We start from the raw sequence: 7301 nt of genomic DNA, 5'->3' as shown, positions 1-7301 counted from the left end.
CTCTCTCTCTCTCTCTCTCTCTCTCTCTCTCTCTCTCATTCTCTCTCATTCTCTCTCATTCTCTCTCTCTCTCTCTCTCTCTCTCTCTCTCTCTCTCTCTCTCTCTCTCTCTCTCTCTCTCTCTCTCTCTCTCTCTCTCTCTCTCTCTCTCTCTCTCATTCTCTCTCATTCTCTCTCATTCTCTCTCTCTCTCTCTCTCTCTCTCTCTCTCTCTCTCCTTTCCCATGCTCATTGTGGAGACTTGTTGTCAGTCATTTAACTAATGTTAGCGTGTATTTGTATTGAATACTTACGCCGTGTTTTTTTTTGTTTTTTTTTTTTTTGTAATTTTACTTCCAGTCGTTACACATATGTTTTAGCTTAGAAATTCTTACCGGAGGCTTGTTTTCTATTCGATTTTTACAGACTTTTTTCGTCGTTGCTGCATTTTACTGCAGCTCAGACGCTGCAGCTCGGAGCAAGAAGCATTGACTGTCGTGGTGCGCTTGTCGAACCCTAAAACGCGCCGCTGCAGGTCGCATCAGTGGCAGTTATTTGTGTTGACGATCGGGCGGTCTTTTGTCTTTGGTGGTTTTACTCCGGGTGGGTGGTTGCACTTACTTACGCCTTCACGGTTTCTTTGTTTTGTTATTCTTATTTTATTTGTATTGTGTTTTGTGTGGAGAAGAAGAGGGAGAGAGGGAGGTAGAGGTAAGAGGTAGAGGTAGACGGTTTTACTGGTGGGGTTCTCGTATTTTTGTAGACTATGATTATGCATTTATATTTCGCATAGTTAATAGAAATTTGCGTTCGGACAGGCTCATACGTGGAAGGCTTGGACTTCGCCGTAACTTACAGATCGTTCATTAAAAAAAGAAAAAGAAAAAAGACATCAAGCCTTTTTATTCTTTATGAGAGGTCGTAACGCCTTAACCGGGACGTGGCTGACCCTGCACGCCCTCGCAGTGGTAGTGTTACCATGTCCTTGGTCGGTGGGTGGGCGGGTCGGCTCCATGTGAGGCCTTAGAGCGATGGGCGAAGTCGGTGTCATACAGACGAACACCTCACATCATTTCTGCGGCAAATATTTAAGTGCGATTTTTTTTTTTTTTTTTAATATTATTACTGTTTTTTTTTAAAGATTATAATACAATTTGCTTTGATTGTGTTGTTATTAAGTTGTTCTTGTCTGATTTCGCATATTTGCAAATTATAAGATTCGAGATTGGGGATATACCCAGATAAACACACAATAGATAACAATAATTCACCAAAGCGCAAAATGTGATATTTTTGTATAATGTAGCAGAAGGGAAGGGAAAGGAAGAAGGAGAAAGAGTAATAAAAAAGAGAAGGAGTTAGAAGAGGGAGAAAGAGAAAGAAGGAGGAGAGAATGAAAGGGAAAGAAGGAGAAAGAGAAAGAGAAGAGAGAAGAAGAAGAAGAAAGAGAAAGAAGAAGAAGAAGAAGCTGAAGATGAAGATGAAGATGAAGATGAAGATGAAGATGAAGATGAAGATGAAGATGAAGATGAAGATGAAGATGAAGATGAAGATGAAGATGAAGATGAAGATGAAGAAGAAGAAGAAGAAGAAGAAGAAGAAGAAGAAGAAGAAGAAGAAGAAGAAGAAGAAGAAGAAGAAGAAGAAGAAGAAGAAGAAGAAGGAAGAGGAGAAGAAGGAGGAGGAGGCTAAGGCTGAGTTCTCTAGACCAGGAAGTGGGTCGTGCCCGGCGCACCCCCCTCCCCCCCTCCCTACCGCCGCCGTAACACCTGCCCTAGCCTCTTCTCACTCTTCGGTGGGTTACAGCACTTTTGTAATTACATGCCTACCAGTGAATACGTAATTGCTTGCCTGCGGAAAGGAATACGTTCAGGACAGTACGGATGTAGTCGTTGTGCCGTCAAGTTTTTTTTCTTCTATTTTTATTTTTTTCCCCCTGAATGAGTGGTGTCAACTTGTTACGGTAAGATTAGAGCTCTTGATAACAAACGAAATGAATTAACATCAGGATAATTGATGGACGCAATCAGGATAAGTGGATAGCGGCATAGGGATTAGAACAAGGCATAGGACTTGCTCGAGAGGGATAATTATCCCACGTGAGATGGATAGGGAGATGGATTTTTGGGTAATTTGATCAGTTCGAAGATATGGCGTTGATTCATGACCCGTAATGAGGAAATTTGATTTGGATGAAGGGCTTTCGAATACATGTAGGCCTAGCTATACTATGTAGGCTTATTAATGATTCGGCAGACGTATCTTCTATAAGGCTGATGTGTATCGTATTTGGTTAATAGGATGAATTAATGATAATTTATGTCCTGTGAAGCTACACCGGGTGCATGAGTGTATATGAATTACAAAGATTATATTTGAATAAATAGTACATATTATTTCTTGTAATGGTATATACAGGCGTGTAAGGTATGCCGACGGCGTTCTTATGGGGCATGGGTATCCTCCGGGCGTGCGTGCGCGTGCGTGAGGGCGGAGTCTCGCGTAGCCTAGTAGCGATGTGTAGCGGTTGTAAGACATGAATTCCCCCGGGGGCGCCCCTGCTCGTCCGCCTTCCTCGTGTTGGGAGAATTACCCCCCCCCCCCCCCGGCCTCATTTGATTACCCCCCCCCCACACATTCATCCCGATGCCTGTTTTGCTATTCTCATTCTCGTTCGTCATTATCGTGCGCTTCTCTCCCTTTCGCCCCCCACCCCCCACCCCTCTGCCCCCGGGTGAAAATCTTCCGTCGAGTCCCTCTTCCTTCGTTCTTTTATTTGTTGTAGTTCTTTGTAGTTTTAAGTTATTTTCATGACTTTAGTACTTTAGATACACTCATGGATACAAGCAAGCGCTAACTACACGAAGAAACGCACATGCAGATTAGACAGCTGATGTGCTTTTGCTATTCCAACGTGACATGTAAATATCGGACTGCGATGGAAAGGGCAGTCATGAGGAACATGTCTTATGTCATAGTGAAAATGTGCATCACAAAATAAAGAAATTTTGAAAGATTTTCTTCTGTCTCTTTTCCTAAATAATCATTGATGATAGTGTTCTTGCTAAAGAGTTGTTCTTAACAATGGTAGACTTGTGTGCGTGCGCGTGTTCATGTGCGTGTATGTTTACTATTGCGTGGTCCTGTCAGCGTGAGCAGCCAGGCCGTGACGTCGAAATACCGTGACAGAGCCCCCCCCCCCCTCCCTCCCTTTCCCCTCTGCCAGATGCTTGCGTAAATCAGTCGATCACTTTGATTCCCGTTCCTGAGACATTTCACTATCTCGGTATTTATCAGTACTTGATTTATTTTTCGCGTCATTATCGATATCATTACCGATTCAAAAAGCTGATTATGTATATGCGCACGCACACACTCGGAAGGCAAAAAGTGAGTGAGAGAAACACGGCATTCTCTTCTAGATAGAACAGATTCAGAATTTTGAAATTCAAGGGGATCTGAGTCGAGAACCATCCACGTGATCAAAACCTGCCGAATCTTGAAATTCCAACTCGACTCTTTGCGTGTTGACTTTGTTACTTTGCAGAATATGACGGGTACGACGAATCAACCGTGTGGGTGTCAAGGGGGGGGGGGGGCGTCAATTCATGGCAGTACCGTGGGGGAGGAATGTGGCATGAGATTGAGAGGGGGTCGGCACCTTTGCCTTGAGGTGAGGAGGGGGTCGTTTTCACTGTCATGCCACCCGGGGAAGAGATCATCATCACTACCAGGAAGTGTTAATGATATGCGGAAGGGGTCGTCTTCACTGCCATGAGATTAGGAAGGGGTCGTTTTCTCAGCCGCTATGTGAGGAAGAGGTCGTCTTCACTGCCATGCGATTGGTATGGGATTATTGTCACTGCCATGAAGTGGGGAAGGGGTCGTCCTCCCCGCCTTTAGTGAGGGGAAGGGGGGATAGTCGAGGGAGCTTCTCCACCCACGGCCTTAGATTGATGGCAATGATTGGAGTTTAGAAGGTCACCGATTTGATATTTAAGAGAGGCGAGTGGGCGTGCGAGGGGCGGGGAAGAGGGGGGGGGGGGTAGGGGTAGTTGATGGCGCGTGGGTAGGCCTGGTTGCTGCCTCTGAGAAACGGGGAGAGCTGCATGTGATAAACGAGGGAGATTAGGGGAACGAGCGGAAAACGGAAGGCCTGGAAGAGAGAGGAGGAGGGAGGGCGTTGGGTATGGTGACCAGAGGGCGAATGTGGGCGTGAAGGAGGAGTGTAGAAGGGCGTGAAGGAGCGTCAGAGGACGTCGCAAAGTAGAAAGTCACGCATCGGTAGCTCCCCGTTGGAGGATCCTGATATGTTTTGCATATTTATTCTATTCCTCTCTCCTTTCCTCCCTCCCCGCCTTCCTTCCCCCCCCCCCCCTCCTCCCCCTCTCTTCCACCTCCAATTATGCCTTTCCTTCCTGCCTGCGGAGAGATTATTAGGGTGTGACGAGTGGGAGAGAGTGAAAGAGTGAGTATGTTGTCCCCAGGATCACTTCCTCCTCCTTTCCCCCGCCTTTCCTTCTTATGATTATATTCTTCTTCTCTTCTTCTTCTTCTTCTTCTTCTTCTTCTTCGTCTCTTTTTGTTACTACTTCTACTACTGCTTTTGCTTCACCTTTATCTTCTCCCTTTTCTTATTTTTGTCGTCCTCCAATACATTCTCCTTCTATATTATTATCTCTTTTTGTCTCCATCCACTTCATCTCCTGCATTCGCTCATTGGCAATTAACTGCCGCTATGTATGCAAATTTGGCTGCATTGCTCTTTACCTGAACTCGGAGAACCGCACGACTGCACGACTCCTTTTTCTCTTCGTCTTTGTCTTTCAGATAAGCAGCGTCTGGAATGCAAACGTGTATTCGTGTTCTCTGTTTCTTTATATAATCCTAAGTTTGTAACTCCTTTGAGGCACGTATTGTCTATGATTCCAAATTTAAAATTCTTTTAGGAATCGTTTTTTTTTTTATATAAACCCAAATTGAAACTTGGTTTAGGTGATCGTTCTTCTCTATGCCCCAAATTGAAGCCTTGTTTTAGGTATTGTTTCTTTTTATAACCCTTGTGTGTCTTAAAGAGATATCAAACAAGCGCAAAGTTGATACATAGGCACGATCTTTCATCATTTAGGCTGTGACAGAGGTCTATGGATGGGCGTGAATATACGCTTGTTACGCCCTGAATCTTTTGTGCCTGAGATATTGATGCGCATGAAATTCATCTCTCTCTCTCTCTCTCTCTCTCTCTCTCTCTCCCTCTCCCTCTCCCTCTCCCTCTCCCTCTCCCTCCCCCTCCCCCTCCCCCTCCCCCTCCCCCCTCTCTATTTCTCTCTCTCTCTCTCTCTCTCTCTCTCTCTCTCTCTCTCTCTCTCTCTCTCTCTCTCTCTCTCTCTCTCTCTCTATCTATCTCCCCCTCCCTCCCTCCCTCCCTCCCTCCCTCCCTCCCTCCCTCCCTCCCTCCCTCCCTCCCTCCCTCCATCCATCCATCCATCCCTCCCTCTCTCCCTTCCTCTCTGAATACATTTTTGTGTATCTTTGCATACATACGTGAAACATAAACTAGGACATTCCTCCAGTCGAGATTCTTCCTCCATAAAATTAGGGTGATTGGATTAAAGCACATATTCGTCTTGGACTTTCAGAGTGGCGTGGGAAAATGTCTGAACATTTTCACGGGGCAGTGTAAAGAAGAGCAGATAACTTTTTATTTAACTTAACTCAGAGGAACAAGAGAGAGGAGAGGGGAGAAGGAAAGGGAGGAGAGAGGAAGAGGTAAGGTGAGAGAAGGAAGTGAGAGAAAAGAGAGAGGAGGGAGAGGAGAGAGAAGGGAAACGAGAGCTAGTGAAAGCGGTAGCGAGAGGCAGGCAGGCAGGCAGGCAGGCAGGCAGGCAGACAGACAGACAGACAGACAGACAGACAGACAGACAGACAGACAGACAGACAGACAGACAGACAGACAGGCAGGCTGGCAGGCTGGCAGGCAGGCTGGCAGGCTGGCAGGCTGGCAGGCAGGCAGGCAGGCAGGCAGGCAGGCAGGCAGGCAGGCAGGCAGGCAGGCAGGCAGGCAGGCAGGCAGGCAGGCAGGCAGACAAACAGACAGACAGACAGACACACACACACACACACACACACACACACACACACACACACACACACACACACACACACACACACACACACACACACACACACACACACACACACACACACACGAAGAAACGGAGAAGCATAAAAAGGAGAGAGAGAAATACAGAAACGTAGAAAGGCGTGTGAATCTTCCGACAGACACCGGGGTCTTGTTTAGTGAGACGCCGACATGGCATGACAGACGTGACAGTCATAATGGGGCTGACACTATTCAAGTGCGCTCACGTGACCGCCGGAAAGGATGAGACGGAACGAGATTTCACTATGGGGCTGATCACAGGTTTTAGTTCGTTTAAGATGCAGTTTTCTCTTTTATTTTCTCTCTCTCTCTCTCTCTCCCCTCACATCTCTCTCCTCCCCTCCTCTCTCATTTCTCTCTTCTCTATCTCTCTCATCTCTCTCTCCCTCTCTCCTCTCTCCCTCCTCCCCTCCTCCCTCTCTCCCTCCCTCCCTCCCTCCCCTCTCCTCCCACTCTCCCTCCACTCTCCCCCTCCCGCCCTCCCCCCCCCTTTCCCCCCTCCCTTTCCCCCCCTCCCTCCCCCCTCCCCCCTCCTCTCTCTCTCTCTCAGTCTCTCTCTCTCTCCGGGGTCCCCCCTCTCCTCCCCCTCTCTCTCCTCTTCTCTCTCCCCCCCTCCCTCCCTCCCTTTCCCCACCTCCCTCCCTCCCTCCCCCCCCCCCTCCCACTCTCCCCTCATCCCATCCTCCCTCTCACCCTCCCACTCTCCTCTCCCTCCTCCCTCCCTCCCTCCCCCTCCTCCCTCCCCTCCCTCCCTCCCTCCCTCCCTCCCTCCCTCCCTCTCTCCTCTCCGTCTCTATTCCCTCTCTCATCATCTCACTCATCTCTCTCTCTCTCTCTCTCTCTCTCCCTCCCTCCTCTCTCTCTCCCTTCCTTTTGTGTTGGTGTGTCATATTATTAATTATTTTTTTTATATTTTATTTATTTTTTTGTGATGGGTATGACACTGCTTGTGCGTGTGTGCTCGTACATGCGTACTTTCGAGTATTAAATATAGAAGGAATTTAATCTCATCCAGGTAGCAATTTTATTCGCTAATAAAGCATGACGCCAGTTCTCGTGCTAAGAATCATTGCCTTAGGGGCTCCCCCGGGACCTCATCGCCGATGCAATCACGCCCAAATTTTCGCCTTTCTAAGTGCGTTGGGTGAGCGAGAACGCC

Source organism: Penaeus chinensis, chromosome 29 (assembly GCF_019202785.1).
Source record: "Penaeus chinensis breed Huanghai No. 1 chromosome 29, ASM1920278v2, whole genome shotgun sequence".
NCBI lineage: Eukaryota > Metazoa > Arthropoda > Malacostraca > Decapoda > Penaeidae > Penaeus > Penaeus chinensis.
Note: the sequence above shows the minus strand (reverse complement) of the source record.